The 24,188-nt window shown below is 45.5% G+C and overlaps 1 protein-coding gene and 1 pseudogene across 1 annotated transcript in view; one reads left to right on the plus strand and one right to left on the minus strand.

Moving 5' to 3' along the window:
- LOC143533933 (high mobility group B protein 3-like) overlaps window positions 1-24,188 on the plus strand; it is a 158,120-nt gene that overhangs the window by 103,041 nt on the left and 30,891 nt on the right. The gene's annotated exons all lie outside the window — the stretch shown is intronic.
- LOC143533893 (transcription factor MYB93 pseudogene) lies at window positions 261-23,234 on the minus strand (annotated as a pseudogene).

The following is a 24,188-nucleotide window of genomic DNA, read 5'->3' on the forward strand; positions in this document are numbered from 1 at the left end:
CACCACGACTTTTTGTGTCTGTAAACAAGAGATCTTAGGATTTCTTAGCAGTCACCTCCACACCCCCGAAAAACCATTGCAGGTCTCAAGCAGCCGAAGAAGAAGATCAAGACGTGGTTCGTTCATCTCAAAATCCGTGGAAACATCGTCATGGATCAGGTCAGATTTCATTTCGTGTTTCGACAATATATATATATATATATATATATATGCACTCAAAGAAAAGCTTCCAAAATGAAATTAAGAAGAGTAATCGATCATCATATTTGTGGTAAGTTGTGATCCAAGAAAGAGTGACCTTCAATCAGAAATTCTGGCCAGTTATATGAAGAAGCTCCGACATCTCCACCGTAGCTAATGGTGCTCTCACTCTCAAGTGAACCGGTCATGTTAATATTGGTGTCCATTAATGGCGGAATGGAACTCCATGATGATGATGATGAAAAATTGACTCTTGATTGGCCATTGTCAAGACCCAAGACTTTATGACTTGTTTGTAAATTCATGGTTGAGACATCATCATGGAGTGGTTGGCTAGCATTTTCTTGACTTAATAGTAATGGAAGTTCATTACAAAAATCAATGTTTTCTTCTTGTAATTGAGGAACCGAATTCGTGTTTGTTTGGAGCAAAAGATTGTTGAGGTATTCAAGGTTTTGAGCTAATTGATTATGTTCAAGTATTTGTTTGATGTAAGCTAGGGATGCTAGTTGAGGCAAGAAAGAAAACAAGTCGGATCTCGGTTGGTGGGTCATCGGGTCAATACCATATGGATCAGTTTTTTCTTCATATGAGTATTCCAGTAGTTCTTGATTTCGTTGTCCGTGCGTCCTGGTAAACGAGCTGCAATTGCTGACCATCTTTAAGACAAAAAATCAAACTTAAATTAATTACTAACTCAAGAATTAATAGACAAGAAAAACATGTAATGTTGGTTGACATTATTAAACACTAGTTAATTGTTTAAGATGATAAATTACTTGTTTCCAAGAAGGGAATGAAGGTGAAGAATAGTGTTCTCTTCTTCTTGGGAAAATTTTCCTCTCTTGATATCAGGTCGGAGATAATTTGTCCATCGTAATCTGCAACTCTTTCCGCATCTTTTAAGGCCTGATATATATATATATATATATATATATATATATATATATATATATATGAAGAGGTATGTACCCGCCTCAACACCGAGCAAGGCGGGTCAACCCACAAGATATAGACAAGAAGCTTGAAATCAAGACATTGTGAAGGCACAAAGCCAAAACCTACGCGCATGGCGCATATCACATATGCTCACGCATATCACATATGTTCATGCATCACATGCTCAGGCATCATATGCCCAGGCACCACACATGCTCAGGCATCATATGCCCAGGCACCACACATGCTCAGGCATCATATGCCCAGGCACACATATGCTCGCGCATCACATATGCTCACGCATATCACATATGCACGTGGCGCATCAGCGCGCGGCGCATATCACATCTGCGCATGAAACATCTGCGCGTGAGAATAAAGAGAAGACCTCGCGCATCCTCAGGATTGGCGCATATCACACATGCACATAATCAACCTCATCCTTATCCAAATCAGGATTAGGGCAACCTTGATTGTGCACGTCAGACAACCTTCCAGAATGTATCTTTTTATGGAATAAGAATATGCTGATGTTGACAGCTGCCAAATGAAAGGTGGACAACTCAGCATGACACATGTGCTACCACGTGATTACAACCAATGAGAAAGCACCAGGTGTCCCAGAGGACACGTGGCGCAGAGCAATTGGAGGAGGCCAACAAGGCTGAGCCCAATCAGTGGAAACCCTAGCACTATAAATACAGCATCAACTCCACAAGGAAACATCATCAAATATCACCTGATAACATACAATCACAGAGTATTCAGCTATTAAGCAATACACTCTGAATTCCTTACTCTCACTTATTATTATCTTCTCCCACAAATACTTATTCTCACACCGGAGGGTTACCCCAAAGAGGACCCCTCTGTCCCTTTCTGAGGGGTAAGTTTACGGTGCTGTTCATTTTGTAGGTGGAAGAACACAGATCCAAGAGAAACCATCGGTGAAATAGCATAATCACACCCGAGGAAAGTAGATCGTCTACCAGTGAGTCGATCCACGTTTCTTCATTGGCGCCATCCACTGTTACAACGGCAATCAGATCTCATCAGATCTATATATAAAAAAAATCACCATGGTTTCTGGCGTTCATAACGTTGATCAAGTTCTGGAGGATATTGAACGTGAGGATGTTAATGAGGGACAACAGTTTCTGAGGGTGCCGCGTGATTCTACGCGCACCACCAGTAACCGTCCCTTCATCACAACTCCTCACGGCCAGACTGAAACTCCTCCAGACGATCTCACGTTACAAAATCTTGCCGGCGCGAAACCAAAAGGACCAATGGGTCCAGAATATGAAACAAATGATCCTAAAGAATGGCTCATAAACGAGCAGCGGCGTCTAATGGACAAGTATAATGAGATGGTCAAACAGAAAAAGCTAGCCGACTTAACACAAAGGCAAGCGCTTGATGTGACATCTGCCCGATCCGACCCGACCCAGGTACCCGTTTTCTGATCCGATTCTTTTTATGATTTAAAATTTAATTATTTTCTTTTAAAACTTGACATTTAAAATATATATATTACTAATAATATTTTCCTTCCCGCCTCTCCCTCTCTCTTCCTTTCCGCCGTCCCGTCCCTCTCCTTCTCTCCGCCTTCTTTTCTCTCTTGTCGCTATCCCGCCCTTCTGTTTAACCTTTGAGCCTTGAACCCCCCCCCCCCTCTTTAACTCTTTGCTTGCCCCTTTGGTTCTTCCCGCCTAAGGATGTCTGCGCAGCCTCGCGCGCTAGACTCCTTACAAGGAAGCCTGCGTGAAGATTGACTGTTCCTGCGTTACGCGCTAGGGACTGTAGTTCTTCCCGCGGCGCGCTAAGAACTATAGTTCTTCGCGCGGCGCGCTAAGAATTGTAGATCCTCCCGCGACGCGCTGTGAATTTGTAGTTCTTCCCACGGCGCGCGCTAAGGTTTGTTCTGTCTGCTTTCGCCTCTCGCGCGCGCAGCTTTCTCGCGCTGTCTTGTGTCCTTTCTTCTGTTTTAACTTGCTTGTTTGCTTTTGATATCTTATCTTTTGTGCTGTTGACCTAACCTGTCTTATGTCTGAAAAGCCACTTTTGGCGCAGCATGCGCACCAACCCCATTGGTTGGCAGGAAAAGTGACTGACATTATCTTTTGAGATCTGCTTTTTCCATGCTTGACCAGTACCTTTATCTGACCCTCCCATGCCTGTTTACTGTTACCTGTCAGCTTTTTCCTTGTCCCCTGCAGCTGCCATATCTTTTGATATCTTTTGCTTTTGGAACCTTTTTGCTTTTGTTATCTTTTGTTATCTTTTGGTTTGTCTTGTTCTGTTTGCCTTGGAATCTTTTCCCCTTTTTCTGGATTTATGTCTCCTAGGGTTTCCCTATAAATAATAATGCTATTTTCCTAACACTACACACACAATACTTATTATCTTTCTCTTCCTTTGCTCCTTGCCGTTGTTCTTCCTCAGCCGTCTCCCTCTCTGCCTCCGTCTTCCTCCCTGTTCTGCCCTGCTTTTCCGGTAATATATATTATATATAATAATTTACTTATTAATTATGCTAACTTATAATCAAGACTTAAAACAAATCATTAAAACAACAATCGTATTTATAGGTTAACTTGTGCTTGTTTAAAGTTGATTCTTGCTTTATCTTACACCGCACCGTTTATCAAGTGAGTAATCTCGTACCTAATCCCTTTTTATTTTTAATGTTTTGGGATGTTCATGTGTTCATACAAACTTAGAGTCTTAAACTTGTTTATGAACTTTAGTCGCGCAGTATCCCATGTGTTGAGGACGTTTACTTGGCTGTTTATTTGTATGTGTGTATCATTAACCGCTTTGTTCGGCCTATTCCGAAGTTTTCATGGATCCATTAGATGAACACGGGAGACCTATCGTTTACGGTTTTCTTTGTTTACACTTGCACAGATGTTTTCTTGTTTTTGTGCTCATTTGGGAGCACGGATTGAACTATGAACTATGATCTATTTAGGCTTGATCACAATCTGATCACACCCTTGTTAAACACCAGACATACACGTGTTGCGCGCAGTGATTATTGTTATCTATTATCTATTAAACTTGATTTCTCACCAACACGCAAGTGTTTGACGTTTTATTTTAACACATGTTCAGGTTTGCTGTAGCTACATGTTGGAGCTTGTGGACACGTAGGACGTTTTCACTTTTGGACCTAGATTAAAATGTATCAAGACAAGTTATTGTTGTTCGAATATTTTGCCTTATAATATATTGATTTATGTTGATTTATGTTATCTTGTGTCTACGTTGCGCGTGCGCGAATGAATTTATTTATTAAATATTGACACCCAAATAGTGTCACGAGTAATGAAACAATATGTGGCGCCCCGATGTATAATCCGCCTTTGGTCGGGGTGTTAAAGATTGGTATCAGAGCTCGTTGACTTTAGGATAGGTGGTTAGACGTAACGGCCTAGAATACCTAAGAGTCCATTCTCGCGCATGAGAGAAATCTCATGTTTGCGCGCTTATTGTTAATTACTCGTTATTTATAAATATGCTTGCGCAGACGCAGCGTATGGTTTTATGTTTTATTTCGCGATATTTCGATTTTTGCTGAATTTCGATTTTTATTGATTTTACTTACATATTCGTTTGTTGGGATTGAAAATCCGAAAAGTCATGGTGATACATGAATAGTTGATTTTCAAATTCCATTTACGATTATGTTCTGAGGTTGGAGACTTGAAAAGTCATGGTGATACATGAATTGTCAACCTACAATACTCATTTTCTTGTATATTTTATATTGAAGATTGAAAAGTCATGGTGATACATGAATCGTCAATCTCCAATACTCGTTTACTAGTCATTTTAAATTGAGAATTCGGAAAGTCATGGTGATACATGAATTGTCGATTCTCGATTCGAATTTGTTATCTGTATTAAGTTTGCATTCAAATTCATGTTTTACTTTAACTGTTGATGGTATCTAACCCCGCGGAACCAAGCTTTATAAGATTATACTTTGCGCTAAGATATTAACAAACTAAAACTTTTATAGAATGCCTCCGCTATCTCGCCGTCATCAGAGGAGAGAAGCCTCGCGCAGACGTTCGCTGCAACGTTCCCAGGAAATGGCCGCCGCAATAGCCCAAGCTTTGAGCCAAAACAATACCTCCGGTTACAACATTAAATCCTTCAATGCGGGTAACCCTCCGAAATTCACAGGGCTTGAAGGAGCCACCGTGATGCTCCAATGGCTCGAGAAGATTGAAAACACTTTCCTCCATACCCAATGCCCTCTTGACAGACGAACCCTATATGCTTCCAGTGTCCTGGAATCTAGAGCGCTTACATGGTGGAATGGAGTAGCTCATGCGCGTGGCGCAGAGGCTGCTTCTAGCATGCCCTGGGAGGAATTCAAAGAAATTCTGACGCGAGAATTCTGCCCTCCCAACGAAGTTAAGCGCCTGGAGGAAGAATTTTGGAACTTGAAACAATACAGTGGCGAAGCGCGCGAGTACGCGACGCGTTTCCATGAACTAAGCCTGCTTGTCCCTCACCTTGTTACCCCTTCCCGCCGAGCCATCGAGAAATTCCTTGGGGGTCTCCCCATGGAAATTCAAGACTCTGTATGGGCCAGGAACCCAGCAACCCTCTCTGACGCCATCGAGTTGGCCGCTGTGCTCAGCGACAACCATGTCAGAGCAGGAACCCTGTTCCTGCGGGGAACAGAAAGGACCAAACCCACCAAGACTGTCCCAGAACCAACAGAAACCAAACCAGAACCCTCAAACCGTAACAACCTCAAGCGCAGGCGCAAAGCCTATGCGCTTACCAACCCGCCCATTGTCCAACAACCCGCCTACCAACCCCTAGTACACGCTCCTAACCCACTGTCAACCTACCCAACACCTCCTGTAGTCCATAACTATGCCCTAACCAATCCCGCACTCCCTGCCCCGCCAACTAAGAAACCTTACACAGGAAACCACCCCTTCTGCCCAACCTGTAGACTTCACCACCCAACCCAAACCCCGTGTCGACAATGTAACCGATGTGGCCGCGTTGGTCACTCTGCTGAGTACTGTAGAGTCCCTCCCGCCAACCCAATCGCGCAAACACCACCAGCCTACCTGCAGAACCCGCAACCAGCATACCCAAACCCACGACCCAGGTCGTGCTTTAACTGCAGTGATCCCAGTCATTTCCGGAACGCGTGCCCGAGACTACAAGTTCAGATTACGCAAGCGAACCCAGTTAACCAAATCTCGAACCAAGTGACGCGCGGACGAGCTTTTAACATAACCGCGCACCAAGCGCAAACGAATAATGACGTAGTTAATGGTACATTTTTGCTTAACGGACATTATGCTTCCGTACTTTTTGATACTGGCGCCGATAGAAGTTTTATTTCTCGCGCGTTTGAGCAGAAGCTTGCGCGACCGCGCGATAACTTAAAAGAAAATTTTTCAGTTGAATTGGCTAATGGCGAAACTGTTTTAATAAACTCCGTGATCAAAGATTGCACGCTTAACCTTAATGAAAACGATTTTCTAATCGACCTCATCCCCATACCTCTTGGAAGTTTTGATGTTATCATTGGTATGGATTGGCTTTCGCATAATCGCGCCGAAGTTATTTGCGCCAAGAAGTTGATTCGCATTCCTCGAGAAAACGGTGATCTTCACGTCTACGGCGAGAAACCCTCCAGTGGTCTTAAGCTCATGTCTTGCGCCGAAGCCCAAAGACTCATGCGGAAGAAGTGTATCGCATTCTTAGCCCATGTGGTCAAACCCGATGAAGGAAAGAAGAAACTTCGCGATATCCCCGTTGTGCGTGACCTCCCTGAAGTTTTTCCCGATGATCTTCCTGGTATCCCTCCCGCTCGTGAAGTCGAGTTTCGTATTGATCTTGTCCCTGGTGCTTCCCCCGTAGCCAAATCTCCTTATCGTCTTGCACCCGCTGAGATGCAAGAATTGGCAAGTCAACTTCAAGAGTTGACCGCTAAAGGATTCATTCGCCCTAGCTCTTCGCCCTGGGGTGCTCCGGTGTTGTTCGTTAAAAAGAAAGATGGTTCGTTTCGCATGTGTATTGATTACCGCGAGCTGAACAAGCTCACCATTAAGAACCGGTATCCCTTACCGCACATTGACGACCTCTTCGATCAACTCCAAGGTGCCTCTTGTTTTTCCAAGATCGATCTCCGCTCTGGCTATCACCAGTTGCGCATCCGCGATGAAGATATTCCCAAGACTGCTTTTCGTACTCGCTATGGCCATTTTGAATTCTTGGTCATGTCCTTCGGTTTAACCAACGCACCCGCTGTTTTCATGGATCTAATGAATCGGGTGTGTAGGCCTTTCTTGGATAAATTCGTGATTGTGTTTATCGATGACGTTCTGATTTATTCCAAAACCAAGGCCGAGCATGAGCAACATCTTCGGTTGGTGTTGCAAAAGCTTAGAGCCGAGCAGCTCTTTGCCAAACTCTCCAAGTGTGAATTTTGGTCGGATGAAGTACAGTTTCTTGGCCATGTTGTTAACAAGATGGGTATTCATGTCGACCCATCCAAAATTGAAGCAATCAAGAACTGGATTACGCCATCCACTCCTACCGAAATCCGTTCCTTCTTGGGCTTAGCTGGTTACTACCGGCGATTTATTTCGAACTTCTCAAAGATCGCTTTGCCTTTAACAGCTCTAACGCACAAAGGTAAACCGTATATTTGGGGCTCGAAGCAAGAAGAAGCCTTTCTGACGCTCAAGCGTTTGTTGTGTGAAGCTCCTGTTCTTGCGCTACCTGAGGGTAATGAAGATTTTGTCGTGTATTACGATGCATCCAACCAAGGTCTCGGTTGTGTTCTTATGCAACGAGGCAAGGTTATCGCTTACGCATCAAGGCAACTCAAGGTTCATGAAAAGAATTATACAACTCACGACCTCAAACTAGGCGCAGTGGTATTTGCCTTGAAGATCTGGAGACACTACCTTTATGGTACTAAGTGTATCCTCTACACTGACCATAAAAGCATTCAGCATATCTTTGATTAAAAGGAACTCAACATGAGGCAATGCCGATGGAACGAACTCATCAGCGATTACGATTGTGAGATCCGGTATCATCCTGGTAAGGCTAATGTGGTAGCCGATGCGCTCAGCCGAAAACCCAGCCAGCTTAACTGTATCTTGCCGCGCACGCAGCTTCACTTCGCGCCGATCCAAAGCAACCTTGAATCGCTCATTCGTGACGCGCAGCGCGCATCTATCAGTAATGGTAACCTTCGCGCCGAGTTAGCATGTGGCGCGGAAGCTCATTTTGTTTCTAATCTGAGTGGAATTCTCTGCTATCTAAATCACATCTGGATTCCCTTTGATGAGAATCTTCGCGCTGATATCCTGAGTGAAGCGCATAAATCTCGGTATTCTATTCATCCCGGCGCTGATAAAATGTACAAGGATTTGCGCATAACTTATTGGTGGCCCGGTATGAAAAAGGATATTGCTGTGTTCGTAGCTAAATACCTGACTTGTTCTAAGGTAAAAGCTGAACACCAACGCCCATCTGGTTTGCTCGAACAACCAGAAATTCCTACGTGGAAATGGGAAGGTATAGCGATGGACTTTATTACCAAGTTACCTTTGACAGCAAGCAAACATGATAGCATTTGCGTAATAGTGGATCGATTGACTAAGTCTGCTCACTTTCTGCCCATTCGTGAAACCTACCGTGTTGAGCAACTTGCGCAGCTCTATGTCAAGGAGATTGTCTGCCGTCATGGTACTCCTTTGAGCATCATATCCGATCGCGATGGCCGTTTTATATCCCGCTTTTGGAAATCTCTCCAATCTGCGCTAGGAACTCGCTTGGACATGAGTACTGCATATCATCCTCAGACTGACGGACAGTCTGAGCGAACTATTCAAACTCTTGAGGATATGCTCCGATCTTGTGTTCTTGATTTTGGAGGTAATTGGGATTCGCACCTGCCTTTGATCGAGTTCTCTTATAATAACAGCTATCATTCCAGTATCGGTATGGCCCCATTTGAAGCACTTTACGGTCGTAAGTGCCGCTCCCCGATTTGTTGGAGCGAAGTGGGTGAAGCTCAAATCACAGGACCCGAACTTGTTCAAGAGACAACCGATAAAATCGCCAAGATCCGTGATCATCTGCTGACTGCCAGAAGCCGACAGAAGAGTTACGCAGATCGTAGGCAGAAGCCTCTCGAATTTCAAGTTGGTGATCTTATTCTCCTCAAAGTGTCGCCCTGGAAGGGTGTTGTCCGCTTTGGGAAGAAAGGCAAGCTTGCTCCTCGTTATGTTGGTCCATTCAAGATTCTCGCGCGCGTAGGAAATGTTGCCTACAAACTGGACCTGCCGCCCGCGCTCAGCAATGTGCATCCAACGTTCCATGTATCCAATCTCAAGAAGTGTTTAGCCGACGAGAACCTTCACATTCCACTTGATGAAGTTCAAGTTGATGAATCCATGCATTTCGTTGAGAAGCCTGTTGAGATTATGGATCGCGAGGTTAAGCAAACCAAGCGCAGTCGCATCCCTATCGTGAAAGTTCGCTGGGAGTCCAAGCGCGGAGCCGAGTTCACATGGGAAAGGGAAGATCAAATGAAGATCAAGTACCCGCACCTGTTCTCTGCGCAGCCTACTTCGAGATAAATTTCGGGACGAAATTTCTTAAAGTAGGGGAGACTGTGACATCTGCCCGATCCGACCCGACCCAGGTACCCGTTTTCTGATCCGATTCTTTTTATGATTTAAAATTTAATTATTTTCTTTTAAAACTTGACATTTAAAATATATATATTACTAATAATATTTTCCTTCCCGCCTCTCCCTCTCTCTTCCTTTCCGCCGTCCCGTCCCTCTCCTTCTCTCCGCCTTCTTTTCTCTCTTGTCGCTATCCCGCCCTTCTGTTTAACCTTTGAGCCTTGAACCCCCCCCTCTTTAACTCTTTGCTTGCCCCTTTGGTTCTTCCCGCCTAAGGATTCTGCGCAGCCTCGCGCGCTAGACTCCTTACAAGGAAGCCTGCGTGAAGATTGACTGTTCCTGCGTTACGCGCTAGAGACTGTAGTTCTTCCCGCGGCGCGCTAAGAACTATAGTTCTTCGCGCGGCGCGCTAAGAATTGTAGATCCTCCCGCGACGCGCTGTGAATTTGTAGTTCTTCCCGCGGCGCGCGCTAAGGTTTGTTCTGTCTGCTTTCGCCTCTCGCGCGCGCAGCTTTCTCGCGCTGTCTTGTGTCCTTTCTTCTGTTTTAACTTGCTTGTTTGCTTTTGATATCTTATCTTTTGTGCTGTTGACCTAACCTGTCTTATGTCTGAAAAGCCACTTTTGGCGCAGCATGCGCACCAACCCCATTGGTTGGCAGGAAAAGTGACTGACATTATCTTTTGAGATCTGCTTTTTCCATGCTTGACCAGTACCTTTATCTGACCCTCCCATGCCTGTTTACTGTTACCTGTCAGCTTTTTCCTTGTCCCCTGCAGCTGCCATATCTTTTGATATCTTTTGCTTTTGGAACCTTTTTGCTTTTGTTATCTTTTGTTATCTTTTGGTTTGTCTTGTTCTGTTTGCCTTGGAATCTTTTCCCCTTTTTCTGGATTTATGTCTCCTAGGGTTTCCCTATAAATAATAATGCTATTTTCCTAACACTACACACACAATACTTATTATCTTTCTCTTCCTTTGCTCCTTGCCGTTGTTCTTCCTCAGCCGTCTCCCTCTCTGCCTCCGTCTTCCTCCCTGTTCTGCCCTGCTTTTCCGGTAATATATATTATATATAATAATTTACTTATTAATTATGCTAACTTATAATCAAGACTTAAAACAAATCATTAAAACAACAATCGTATTTATAGGTTAACTTGTGCTTGTTTAAAGTTGATTCTTGCTTTATCTTACACCGCACCGTTTATCAAGTGAGTAATCTCGTACCTAATCCCTTTTTATTTTTAATGTTTTGGGATGTTCATGTGTTCATACAAACTTAGAGTCTTAAACTTGTTTATGAACTTTAGTCGCGCAGTATCCCATGTGTTGAGGACGTTTACTTGGCTGTTTATTTGTATGTGTGTATCATTAACCGCTTTGTTCGGCCTATTCCGAAGTTTTCATGGATCCATTAGATGAACACGGGAGACCTATCGTTTACGGTTTTCTTTGTTTACACTTGCACAGATGTTTTCTTGTTTTTGTGCTCATTTGGGAGCACGGATTGAACTATGAACTATGATCTATTTAGGCTTGATCACAATCTGATCACACCCTTGTTAAACACCAGACATACACGTGTTGCGCGCAGTGATTATTGTTATCTATTATCTATTAAACTTGATTTCTCACCAACACGCAAGTGTTTGACGTTTTATTTTAACACATGTTCAGGTTTGCTGTAGCTACATGTTGGAGCTTGTGGACACGTAGGACGTTTTCACTTTTGGACCTAGATTAAAATGTATCAAGACAAGTTATTGTTGTTCGAATATTTTGCCTTATAATATATTGATTTATGTTGATTTATGTTATCTTGTGTCTACGTTGCGCGTGCGCGAATGAATTTATTTATTAAATATTGACACCCAAATAGTGTCACGAGTAATGAAACAATATGTGGCGCCCCGATGTATAATCCGCCTTTGGTCGGGGTGTTAAACTTGATAAGCAAACTGTTCATAGAACAAAAAGGCCGCGCGCGCCGGAAGAAGGACATTCTGTTCACACTGCACACACTGAGTTCAGTGATGTTGAAGTGCACAGCATGAGGAAGACGCGAGATACTCATGCAGGAGGCTCACAGCTCCGCGCGCCTGTGAACATGGCGCCTGGAGCCAGAGCCGATCTGGATCTGCATATGCCGTACAGCCCACCAGTTAGAGGGCAAGTGGACGTAACCACACCGTATAGACCAGCCATCTTGGTGAAACATTCAAAGTTCACTGCGCGCATCGCGCAGGCTCCCATCCAGCACAAAACCAAGATGCCAAGTGGTTTGGGTAAATATGACGGCACAACAGATCCAGATGATTTCTTGCAAGGTTTTTACAACACGGGAAACCTAGAGAGCTGGACGATACCAACATGGTGTCACATGTTTGCTCGTTGCCTCACGGGCGCGGCACGTGTCTGGTTCGAGAGCTTGCCGACCGGGCAAATTGATGGGTTCGAGGAACTATTGGAAAAGTTCCAAGCCCACTTCGTACAGCAGCGCAAACACACACGCGACCCTGATGACATCATGCACTGCGTGCGCAGGAATGATGAAACGATTGAAGACTACATCACTCGTTTCAATCAGGAGTCTCTGGCAATCGGAGGTATAACTGAGCAACTCCTGCGCGTGGCCTTTATACAAGGCGCGCGCAGTGATCAACTCCGCCGAGCTCTCGTAAGCAGAGAGGGCATGCCCACCACGTGGGCCAAGTTAATGGAAGCATCGCGAGTTTTCGCGAGGAATGAAAAACAAATTGCCCAAGATAGGGCAAGAGAAAGAGCGCATCAAGCTGAGTCACCGCGCAGCAAAGAAAAGAGGGGCAAGCAGAACTCTGTATGGTCCAGGTTGCAACCAACCAGTTTTTCTTCAGCAGAAAAGCAGGCGCAACCAAGCTCACCCCAGCCCCAAAAAGATGTTCGTAATCGCGGGGAGGGTGACAGGAGGGAGGGCGGCAGAGATCCTAACAGACCTCTGCCAAGAATATGGACTCCCCTCACTAAAACGCCTTCAGAGGTGTTAAGCACTGAGAATGTCCAATTCAAAAGCCCCAAGCCACTACACTACAAGGGACCATCAGACAGTGGCAAGTACTGTGAATTTCACAAGTCCACAGGGCACAACACTGATGCATGCCACCACTTGAAGGATGCAATTGAAAAGGACGTGAAATCAGGCAAGCTGGCTCACCTGGTGAAAAACTCAAGACCAGAAAATGAGCAATCAGGAGCCACTGCCAGCAAAAAGTACAAAAGAATCTGTGTAGCCGAGGGAGGAAGGCAAGGGCAAATATCAAGAAAGAGAAGCGCGCAAATCCAAGGAGATTGGCGCGAGCAACAAGTCATCTTCCCGAGAATCAGGGGAGGCCCTTCCATCAGCAGTCCTCTTGTCATCACTACACACATTGCTCATTACGAAGTGTCAAAAGTCCTGGTTGACACTGGCAGCGAGTCAGACATCATGTATGAGCAATGTTTCAGGAAACTGGATCCGGCAGACCAAGCAAGGCTTGAAATTGTGAATGCACCGATCTCTGGTGTTTCCAATGAAATCATTCATCCCCTAGGTCAAATACAATTTGAGCTAACTATGGGGGATGAGAAACACAAGCGAGCCGAAGTTGTTAACTTCTTGGTCTTGCCCACCACTTCTTGCCACAATATGATCTTGGGTAGGGGAACGATTGCACAATTCAACGCCATACCGTCGCCAGCGCACGGCGCGTTGGGGTTCCCAACACCAACAGGTGTAACTTTTGTATACCGAGATCATTTGTGCGCAGTGACAAGTACTCCGCGGGAGGGGAGAATGAAAATTCCAATGGCAGAAAACGCGCCAGAGGAATGGATTCTCAACCCGAAATTCCCGGAGCAAAAAATCACAATTGGCGCTACGTTATCAGACGACACGAGGGTGAGAATGAAAAGATTGCTCACAGCAAATATGTCGGTCTTCGCGTGGCAACACTCTGATATGACTGGGGTTCCGCGAGACCTGGCACAACACGCCCTCAATACGTTCAAGTCTGTAGAGCCAATTGCTCAAAAGAAGAGAATCATGGGGGATGAAAAGGCGAGGGCCATGAATGAACAGGTTGAGGATCTATTGCGCGCAAACATCATCCGCCCGATACGATACCAGACATGGGTAGCCAATCCTGTGATGGTAAAGAAAAGTAACGGGTCGTGGAGGATGTGCATTGACTTCAAGGACCTCAACAAAGCGTGCCCAAAGGATTGTTACCCCCTACCAAACATCGACGCAAAGGTGGACTCCGTGGCGCCATTCAAGCTAAAATGTTTCCTGGATGCATACAAGGGCTATCACCAGATTCAAATGGCACCACAAGATGAGGACAAGACCGCCTTCAGAACCGACAAGGGTGTTTTTTGTTACACAAAAATGCCCTTTGGTTTGAAGAATGCGGGCGCCACCTACCAAAGACTTATGGATGCCGTTTTCAGCGAGCAAATCGGAAGAAACCTAGAAGTCTATGTGGATGATTTGGTGATCAAGAGCAGGGAGGAAAAGCAAATGCTCAAAGACATCGAAGAAACCCTTGGGCGCCTAAAGGAAGTTAACATGAAGCTCAATCCGAGCAAATGTACTTTCGGCGTACTAGAGGGAAAATTTCTAGGTGTAATGGTCACCAAGGATGGTTTCAAGGTGAACCCTGAGAAGGTGGAGGCCATCCTTGACATGCCCTCGCCATCCACCATGAAAGAAGTCCAGAAGCTGAATGGTAGATTGGTTTCAATCAACAGGTTCCTAGCGAACCATGCAAGCAAATCTACCCCGTTTGTCAACACATTGAGGAATTGCTTAAAGAAAAGCCAATTCAAATGGACTCCTGAGGCCGAGCAAGCTTTCAGGGAGATAAAGGAATGTTTGATAAATCTGCCCGCGCTCACAGCTCCACTTCCTGGTGAAACTTTGACATTATACCTATCAGCAGGAGAGCGCGCCATCGGCGCAGTGTTATTGGTGGATCGCAAGGGAATCCAAACGCCAACATACTATGTGAGTCGGGTGCTGACAGATCCTGAGACGCGCTACTCCATCATGGAAAAGTTAGTTTTATCACTAACACACGCGTCGCGCAAGCTTCATAGATATTTCAATGGTCATCCCATTGAAGTTCTGACTGGTTACAACATCCAGCAAGTTTTGCGGCGCCCCGCGCTCTCAGGAAGGCTGACAAAGTGGGCACTGGAATTAGGCGAGCACACGATCGCCTATAAGCCCCGTCCAGCAATAAAGGGACAAGTCTTGGCCGATTTCATTGCCGAGGTCCCCGAAGGAAAAATTGAAGAGGCTCAGCGCGAGGTAGATCCTCCGCGAGCCAATGACGAAGAAAATGTGTGGAGATTGTTCACTGACGGAGCTTCAAACAACGAAGGGTCCGGCGCAGGCCTAAAACTGGTGGATCCAGATAATCATGAATATACTTACGCCATCAGGTTGGACTTCAAAAGCACCAACAATGAGGCTGAGTATGAAGCCCTGCTGACTGGCCTGCGCATCGCGCAAAAATTCGGAGTTAAAAAGCTAGAGGCCCATGTTGATTCATACTTGGTAGCAGCACTGGTCAATGGCCTTTATGATGCCAAGGAGAACACCATGCCTCTATATCTAGAGCAGGCGAAAAAGCACATCGAGCAATTTGACTGCTTCAGAATCATTCATATTCCGCGCAGTGAAAACAAATCTGCAGACGCGCTGAGTAAGATGGCATCAACCAGTTTTGATCACTTTGGCAAAGATGTCAGGGTAGAAGTAATGAGCAACCCGTCGGTGGTAGCGAAGTCTGTCCTGGTAACTCATACAACCCCTTCATCATGGATAACTCCAATAATGGAATTCTTGAATGAGGGAAAGGTACCAGACGATCGCGCACAAGCGAGGAAGATAAGACACAAGGCGCAGAACTATGAACTGCTTGATGGTACATTATATCGACGCTCTTATCTTGGGCCGCTCATGAAATGCCTAGATGCTGAGGAAGCAAGCTATGTGATCAGAGAGATACATGAAGGAATCTGTGGAATACATGCTGGCCCGAGCATGGTGGTTGCCAAGGCAATGAGCGCAGGTTACTATTGGCCTGGCATGTACTTGGACGCTCTAAAAGAGATCCAAAAATGCAAAGCATGTCAGAGCTATGCGCCAAACACCATGCGGCCAAAGAACAACTTGATTCCGGTGACCTCCGCATGGCCTTTCCACAAATGGGCAATCGACATTGTGGGTCCCCTACCGCAAGCGCCTGGGCGAGTAAAATTTTTGGTAGTGGCAGTAGACTATTTCACAAAATGGGTTGAAGCCAAGCCACTAGCAAAAATCACAGCCGAAGTGATGAAGCAGTTTATCTGGAGCCACATCATATGCCGTTTTGGCTTGCCCATGGAAATTGTGAGCGATAATGGCAAGCAATTCACTGACAAGAAGATATCCAGCTGGCTCAAGGAATTGCGCATCAACCAAATTTTCACTTCAGTTTATCACCCTCAGGGGAATGGACAAGTGGAACGCGCTAACCAAAGCTTGCTGAATGGACTGAAGAAAAGGTTAGAGGGAGAATCCCATTCTTGGGTTGAAGAGCTACCTAATGTCCTGTGGGCACACAGGACATTAAGCAAAACCAGCAATGGCGAATCCCCGTTCAGCCTAACCTATGGAACAGAGGCAATGATTCCAGCAGAAATTGGGTGCCCATCCCATAGAGTGCTCATGATGAGCAAGATTGATAACGAGCGCGAAAGAAGGTTGGATCTCAACTTACTTGAAGGGCGCAGAGAGGCGGCTATCATCAGTGAAGCCAAGTACAAGAAAAAGCTGGAAAAATATTACAACCAGCGCGTGAAAAAATGCCACTTCAAGAAAAATGATTTTGTCCTTCGAAACAACGAAGCTAGCCGCGCGATACCCCCGGGAAAAATGTCCCCCAATTGGGAGGGACCTTATCAAATCTCAGAAGAATTGGGGAAAGGCGCATATGCTTTAAAAGATTTGAATGGAAAGAAGATCCCGCGCGCATGGAACGCGGCACAACTTAGAAAATGTTTCGTGTAAATGTCAAGTTTGTAATCAAGGCTTTTTAAGCCATTATGAATAATGATACGCGCTATCTTCTCTTAATGTGGATTCTATTACCTTTTTGCATACATGTTTCACACTTCCCTTTATTAATTTTGAGCAATATGAGAACATTGTATTGACATCAAAATGAAATAAAACGAAGTAAAACATACATGCGCGAGCTTCAAGCTCAAACGCGTTAACGAGTCTTAACTCTAAAACGTCAGGGCCTTAGCCCAATTCTACTACCTTTTGCATACATGTTTCACACTTCCCTTTGTTAGTTTTGAGCAATATGACAACATTGTATTGACATCAAAACAAAATAAAACGAAGTAAAACATACATGCGCAAACGCGTTAAAGAGTCTTAACTCTAAAACGTCAGGGCCTTAGCCCAATAATGTGAGCCTTAGCTCAAACAACTCACAACATCCATCCTGCATGCTGCGCAGCCTGACCATAAAATACCAAAACACAACTAAGGCAAAGCAAACGCCAACACACATAGTTGTTAAGGTCTCAGGTCGAGGTCGCGCATAAAATTGTAATGGATATCTGAGTAACACATTGACGCGTAAGGCTAAAAAAAAAATCATAATTCCATAAACGCGCAATAACGTCGCGCAAGAGAGGAATAATGAAAGCGCCAAGACACGTGTCAACATAATCAAGATATGGCGGAATCACTTACAATATGACAAGGGTTAAGTATAATAAATTCCTTACAACCTTGTTCTTATTCCAACGCGCAAGCATATCTTATATTCAACAAGCAAACATGCGATATAAAGAGATGAATGGGAATGCGCAAGATGCGAAGAAGGGAAAAACAGAATTTCATTCAAAAGCATTGAAATTTACAAGTTTACAAGATGAGATACAAACTACAAATAAAAAAAAAAAAAAAACATGAAGGGCTTCTCAAGTCTCCACGTTGACATCAGCCTCTTCATCATCCTCATCATCGCCCTCGGCATCTGGCGCAGCCTGCTCCTCGTCGTCTCCAAACTGACCATAGTCAAGTTCTTCATCTTGAATGGAGTCTTCTATCATGACAGTGTCAGGAGCGGATCCTTTGGCCACGCCAGAGCCGCTAGCAACGCCAGCATTGGCCGCGCCATCATCGCCGCCGCCAGCCCCTTCGCACTAGTCAAGTAATTTCTTTAGCGCGACGAGATCGGGCTGGTCAGCAAGCGCGGATATCTGCAAATCATAAGCGAAAATATGAGTACAAAGATACTTGGAAAATAAAACAAAGTAATCTTATTAAAGTTAAAATACCTGCGCAAGGATGGGAATGGGAGTATTCATATACTTCTCCCCCATCGCGGCCATGTCCGCGCAGGCAACGGAGCTCTGATAAGGGTACTCGGATGGGTTCTTCTTCAGCATGCCATATTCATAGCCATCCGTAAACCCTTCAGCTCGCCCCACCAAGCGCGCGGCAGCGTTGCAGTCCATCACAAGGGCCTGAAACTCGTCTGAGTATTTCATCGCGAAAGCGCAACGAGTCATGCCCTGTGAGACTAGCCAGTGGCGATCCTGCGCGAGGCCAGCAACAGACGTCTCGAGGGCAGGAACCTGAGAGTTTAATAACTCAACAGTTTCCTTAGTCTTTTTTAGCTCCTCTTTGTCGGACGCTGCTGCCGCCAAGATTTCTTCTTTTTCCGCCCGCGCAGCATCAAGTGCTTCCTGGCTAGACGCTGCCGTCGCCAAGGCTTCGTCTTTATCGGCCTGCGCGGCCGCCAGCTCCCTCTTCAGGCGCGCAACCTCACTCTCCAGTGAAGATTTTTCTGTGACAGACTGGACAAGAGCCTGGTCACGCGCCTCCGCCTCGAGCTCCAAGTCGCGCGCTCTGCGCGCGTACTTGGCAGCATCCGCCTCCGCCGCCTGCAGCTTCTCCCGCGCCGCCTGGAGCTCATGCCCGCGCTTCACGAAGGCGCTGTTGGCACTGGCTCGGTTCTCACTGAGCTCTGCTTGGAGCTTCTCAGCTCTTTCGCGAGCATCAGAAAGATGCCAAGCAGACACCTTAGCCTCTTGCTTGGCTTCCGCAAGAGCATCACGTACTTTTACGTAATCAGAGCGAAGCTCTTGGGAGGCAGCAATGAAGGCCGACCCAGCAAACATATGATCATTGAGCAGGTCTTCGCGAGCGCGGTCCTCCTGGAACGTCCTTTCAGATGGAGGCACAGCATGAGCCCAGAATTCCGCACACACCCCCATGGACTGAAATGTGCTATCTTCAGTAATATTCCATCTCGGGCGGTAAGTGTGATCGGCTTCCTGCAAAAACAAAGTAATTATCTAAGTTATCAAAACACTAAGATGGAAGTCCGCGCAGCGGAACAAAAATTAACCTATACCTGCGGGGATGAAGCAGAAAAGTCAGCGCCAGCCCCACGAGAAGGCTCCGCCGCGAAACCTCGTGGCGCTGCAGGGCTGGCGCGGGCGCCTGCGGAGTCTTCAACTTCAAACTCCTCACCCTCCTCTGAAATAGGCCTCTTCTCCTGAGACCTAGAATCAAAATCGGTCTCGCAGGGAGGGCTGTGCGCAGGAGGAGGTGAGGGAGGTCTCGACGCCGCCAAGTCGGCGCGCAAAACGGCCTCCTGCTCCTTAGTAATGCCGATGAGGGGAGATTCATCGCTTGCAGGAGCAGGAGCAGAGCCAAAGGCGCTGGCACCGGCGCCAGAAGTGCCACCAGAAGCTTGTACGCCAGCTACGGCTTCTATGAAAAAATCAAACAACAAGAAATGGTTACTGACTTGATCTAAAAGAAAGTCAGAAAATAAGAGCGCAATACGTACCTTGGCGCAACTCCGTTCGCGAAGCAAACATCGCCATGAAGTCCATTCTACCCTTCTTAGAGGGTAAAACAGGGGACTTCGAAGCGATCTCCGGCGCAGCCTCGGCATCTTTTTGCGCGGTCGCCGGCACTACAAACATTTGAGTGAGCAAAGATTCATTAGTAATTCTATCAGAATCGCGCTCATAGAACCATAAAGATAAGCAAAAGATAAGGAAAGTATACCTGTCGAGGGCGCAACACCGCTTCCCTTTTCCGCCGCGGGAAGGGAGGAGGTAGCGCCACCATACCTCAAGTGGACAGGAGGTCTGCCCACTTTTTGAGGCAGGGAAGCCAAGGAAACCCTGGTGGTAAACTCCTGGGTTTTCCCAAATCCCCCCGCCTGAGTAGGAGGATCCTGAACAACAGGGGCATTATCCTTCTTCTGCTTCTTACTGGCCCCTGCGCCAGTTTTCCCCTTAGCTTTACGCTTTAATTGGGGCGGCTCCTCCTCTTCCGCGAGCTCCAGCTCATAATTTTCAAGCGCATCTACAATACATGCAACAGAAGTGTTAGCAGAATTTGGTATTATAAAGGAAAATACATAAGTACAAAGGCTTACCAGGCGCATCGCTGTCGAAGACAAATCCCAGATCAACAGGGATGAACATGTCATCAAAGCGATCAGGGAAACCAACCTCCCCAGCGCCAAGCGCGACGGAGCCACCCTCCATGTGCTCATCATAGGCGGCATGGATATACTCCTTGGTGACTACACAAAACAAGTCAACTGATATCAGCAAAAAGAATTATATTCGCGCAGAAAAAAAAAAGAAAAAAGCAATGAGATAAACTTACACAACCCGTCGACTTGGATAACGGGCTCAAGCGCGCTGTCCGCCCACCTCTTGCTCATACCAACCCCCACCAGCGCCTCCTCACAAATGTTCTTGGCGGGGGATGGTTCGGCGGTCAGCTTATTAACCCAGGCGCCAGTTGGGTTCTTGAGGACACCCACATCCGCAGGCGCAGAGGAAATCGAGCGCACGGTCATACGGATGGGGATCACACCAGCCCTTATATAAAAAAACCTCTCAGACCAGTCATGAAGGCTCTTGAATGAAACAGTGGAGCACTTCACCTTCTGACTGCGAGGAACGAAGGAGAACCAAGAATCTTGGATCTTGGGCTTATAAAAAAATTGAAAGCGCCGAGGGGTGGGCTCCTCGCGCTGGGATTTGCACATGAACTCAAAGTGAGTCATGCGCACAAGTCCAAACGGATGGACTTGGGATATATGAATCCCATAAAACCTAAGCACCGCACCCACAAACCTTGTCATCGGAAGACGAAGGTTGCAGTGGGTGAAAAAATGGCTATATAGGGATATATAGCCGGCAGGCGGGTCCGCCGGCGTTTGCCCGGCCGCAGGCAACATGCAGCCAAACTGGGGGGGAAAACCCTGAGAGGCGATGAGGCTGTCAAGATCCGCCTGCCTCAGTTTGCAGGGGATTTCATTCCACCTCTTCACAGCCTTGGTCCTCCCTACCTCCTCCGATGAGCCCTCAGCAGCCTTCTTCCCCTTGCCGGTCTTCTTCAATGTAGACATTACTAATGATTTTCTACGGCAATGGATGGGGGAGATTGTGTTGTCTGAGCTATCAGACATACAACAGTGACAACAAACAAACGATGCTAATCTGGAAGCAGAAGAAAAGTAATAGAATGAAAGAAAGAAAAGCTCAGAAGAATAAACAGGAAGATGAAAGATAAAAAACTCTAAGGGCTGGCTTTTATAGGCCCAGGAGAGAGAAATATGGGTGCTGATCGGACTTCACGCGCCCCCACTCGCAGGTGTAAGCCAACGGAAGCGCGACACGTGTCAATTACACTGTGTGAGGGGACACGAAAAGAGATAATACAGCTGTTGCCAGAGATCACGCGCCGCCACTCGCAGGAATGACCAATGCGAGCGCGACACGTGTTCCTGACACTCTGTGAGGGGACACGAAAGGCAACTGTAGCACCTCGAGCACACGAAAGGTCTGACACGTCTCCATCACGTGCATAGACGATTCGTTTTCAACCAAAAGGATAGAATTCCGCGCAATGACGAGTAATAAGAAGAAAAAGACAAAACCCCTATTAAAAAGAACAAACTGTTAAGTCTAATATCTATCTTGCCTCGCTAGCGCGAGACAAGACACACATTAGACTGGGGGGGCTTGAAGAGGTATGTACCCGCCTCAACACCGAGCAAGGCGGGTCAACCCACAAGATATAGACAAGAAGCTTGAAATCAAGACATTATGAAGGCACAAAGCCAAAACCTACGCGCATGGCGCATATCACATATGCTCACGCATATCACATATGCTCACGCATATCACATATGTTCATGCATCACATGCTCAGGCATCATATGCCCAGGCACCACACATGCTCAGGCATCATATGCCCAGGCACCACACATGCTCAGGCATCATATGCCCAGGCACACATATGCTCGCGCATCACATATGCTCACGCATATCACATATGCGCGTGGCGCATCAGCGCGCGGCGCATATCACATCTGCGCATGAAACATCTGCGCGTGAGAATAAAGAGAAGACCTCGCGCATCCTCAGGATTGGCGCATATCACACATGCACATAATCAACCTCATCCTTATCCAAATCAGGATTAGGGCAACCTTGATTGTGCACGTCAGACAACCTTCCAGAAGGTATCTTTTTAAGGAATAAGAATATGCTGATGTTGACAGCTGCCAAATGAAAGGTGGACAACTCAGCATGACACATGTGCTACCACGTGATTACAACCAATGAGAAAGCACCAGGTGTCCCAGAGGACACGTGGCGCAGAGCAATTGGAGGAGGCCAACAAGGCTGAGCCCAATCAGTGGAAACCCTAGCACTATAAATACAGCATCAACTCCACAAGGAAACATCATCAAATATCACCTGATAACATACAATCACAGAGTATTCAGCTATTAAGCAATACACTCTGAATTCCTTACTCTCACTTATTATTATCTTCTCCCACAAATACTTATTCTCACACCGGAGGGTTACCCCAAAGAGGACCCCTCTGTCCCTTTCTGAGGGGTAAGTTTACGGTGCTGTTCATTTTGTAGGTGGAAGAACACAGATCCAAGAGAAACCATCGGTGAAATAGCATAATCACACCCGAGGAAAGTAGATCGTCTACCAGTGAGTCGATCAACGTTTCTTCAATATATATATATATACTTGTATTAGTAAACAATTATATGTATGTGTGTGTATATAGGGAGGACATGATGACTGACCAGCATGTTTAGGGAGAGATCTCCAGCAGCCATGGCCATTAGTTTGGATGTAAGTGATAAGCTGTTGATCTTCTTCAGGGGTCCATGCTTCTTTCTTGATGTTATTTTCATCACTACTTGTTGGACTAGGTGACCTTCCCATTTCCTTGGTTGGTTAATGGAAACCAACAAATCCCTGGGGTATATATATATACACACACACCCTCATCTTTCCTTCTAGAACTCTAGGGAAAACACCAAATAATTAACTTTATAATTACTATTTTCTTATATGTTATTAACTTTTGTCAAGGTTAATTAAGGAACTAAGAAAAAAGTGGGGAATCGGAGGGAACCAGTTTTTAAGCTTTGACGAAAACGTCGATGGAGGACGGATGAAAAGTACATATAAACGATGGGGACCGGACTTAATATTTTAGATCAAAACAACTTCGATTTAACTAATTCCATGTGGTCTTTTTTGTTAGTAATCTCTTCCCTATTCAAAAATCAAAACGGATTTGGAGGAGGTGTAAAGCGTTCAGTGTCTTTCAGACTAGTATAATGATAAACGGGTAATGGGCTTAACTATAGGGGGTGTAAAGCGTTCACTATTTTTCAGGACTAGAATAATGATAAACAGGTAATTGGGTTTAAAGATAAGTTTTGACTTTTAATAATAACTAGAATTTATCACCCGTGCGTTGCGCCGGTTATGTGATATTTTATCGTTGGAGTTGTATCCGTAAGTCGTGCACTGACAGGTCATAGAGGTGATAGAATTCCGATTCGTGCTGGTATTTATAGTCACTGAAGACTGATTAAACCGAAAAAACAAACCTAAAAATGTTATAACCGCACACACGGATTACAAAACATGGTTTAAAAAAATTAATTTATAATTAATTTAGTTCGATCATTTGGATTAATTATTTATTTATATTGTGCATTATCGTTTCAATGTTACAATTTAAAACAAATAAACAGAGAAAGAGAAAGAATATCATGCGCAAATATCTCCACTCTCCGTCTCACATAGATTTTTTTTTTATTAATATAGTAAAACTGAATTTTGGTAAGTTGGTTAGGAAATGATACAACACGTGTTAATAAGTGAAGTAAGAAAACATGACAAAAGAAAAGAGTAATAAATCAGAAATACGCATTAGGTTGTTGTACTACATGCATAAAAACACCAGA

Source organism: Bidens hawaiensis, unplaced genomic scaffold (assembly GCF_021521415.1).
Source record: "Bidens hawaiensis isolate Kalapana, Puna unplaced genomic scaffold, B.hawaiensis_p1.1 tig00009951_1, whole genome shotgun sequence".
Classification (NCBI taxonomy): Eukaryota; Viridiplantae; Streptophyta; class Magnoliopsida; order Asterales; family Asteraceae; genus Bidens; species Bidens hawaiensis.